Below are 1,840 nucleotides of genomic sequence, written 5' to 3' on the forward strand. Positions count from 1 at the left end.
CCTGAATCTGCGATATACAATTTTTAGGTGCCTCATTCGACCGGTTCCGGTGGTATTTCACCTTTTAGCCTTTGCACTCCAGTTATACTTTCTTTTGCGCTTGGCGGGATAGCCACATTTGCCACAAGTCGACTTCTGAAGGTGGTAGGCCTTAGAGCCACAGCGGCAGCACAACATATGCGTCTTATTACGACGCTTTCCAAAGGATGACGTTCCCTTCGTCATCTCGCTTGTGCCGCCGAGACCAAAGAGCAAGGCATATTTTATTGGAAACCCTCACACCCAATCACTTATGTGCTACCTATGGTTGCTTTCCCATGAGAATGAGAAGGTTGAGGGGGTGTGACAGATAACACATGACCCAACGAAGCCTAGAACACATCCTAGGTGGCCTTTTATACAAGTTTGCCAATCTTGCTCAACAGCAGTGCCTTGTCAACATAATGGTTGCTTGAGTTAACTCAGGTTTTCAAGGGAGAACAGGCTCTGTAATGGAGTTTGGTGAGCAAGTTTACTGAGTACCGGTTTAGGGAATCACCTCTATGAGGGAAGCAAGGAAATAGGAGATTCCACAACGATCTCTATGCATCTCACAGGAAGTTCTGGAGCTAGGGTGAGACTAGAATGGTTGGCTTGAAACTGAAACAAGACGGTTGGTTTTTGCACTTCATCATCTACTAGAAGGGAGGATAACTAGTCGAGCAGTTAAGCAAAGGACATTTTCCAAAGCATGACTCCACTGTGAGTCTTCAGCAATCAAACTTCAGAAAGGTCTGAGGGAGATGGTGTCTCATTCCCAAGAGGAGCCTGGGTGGAGCAACCCTTTGTGTTTTTCTGTACTTGTATTTGTAGAGTGAATGAATGTATTTTTTCATATCAATGTATAGAAGATGCCATTTGACATTGTTATTAAGACAGGTTGTTGACTGTTTTAAACATACTAGTACAATAACTGCTATGGATTAATTACTTGCTCTGTGTCTGGTACCATGTTAAGTGCTTTCATAGGTTATTTTATATGATTCTCAAACTACCTTCAGAATAGAGAAAGCATCTATTATCACCATTTTACAAGTGAATCAGCTGGGCTAAAATAAGTTAAATGATTTTTCCAAGGGCACATAGTAGGTAATAAATGAGATTTAAATATAGCTTCATTTAACACAAAAGTTCTAGTTTTTAACTATTGCTACCTGGTTTCCCCTCTTTGTGTATTTAAAGACAGATTCTCTACTCAGAGGGAGTCAATTCACTAATTTATTTACTATTACATTACTTCATTTTTTCTTTGTAGTGTTTTTCTTGATATATTGCTTATTTTTATATCATCTTCCCCTAAGTACCTAAGCTTTTTTTAAATGTTTCTCTTATTTATTTATTTTTCTTTTTTTTTTTAATGGTCAGCTCATCCCACCCTAGGGCGGGGCTGGCATGGCATGTGGTACTGGGGATCGAACCAAGGTCCCTGCATACTTGCCTAAGCTTGCCTAAGCAAGTGCTTTAGACCACTGAGCTATCTCACCAGCCCAAGTACCTAAGCTTTGATTTAGCCATATGTTTCACCATATTTCAAACATTACTTGCAGAGTAGGCATCTACTTTTTTGTCGTTTTTGAGACAGGGTCTCACTATGCAGTTCAGGCTGGTCTTGAACTTACTTTGTATTCCAGGCTGGTTTCGAGTTTGAAGCCTCGCAAGTGCTGGTGTTACAGGCATGTGCCACCAAGGCGTGCATGTCATAAAACTGACAAGGCATCCAATTAATGTTTGTCACATGAATAAATATGTTTTGGCTATGTTTGATATTATATCTGGTAGCCAAAGTGAAAGACCATCAATA

Source organism: Octodon degus, unplaced genomic scaffold, assembly GCF_000260255.1.
Source record: "Octodon degus isolate 3935 unplaced genomic scaffold, OctDeg1.0 scaffold00041, whole genome shotgun sequence".
Lineage (NCBI taxonomy): Eukaryota > Metazoa > Chordata > Mammalia > Rodentia > Octodontidae > Octodon > Octodon degus.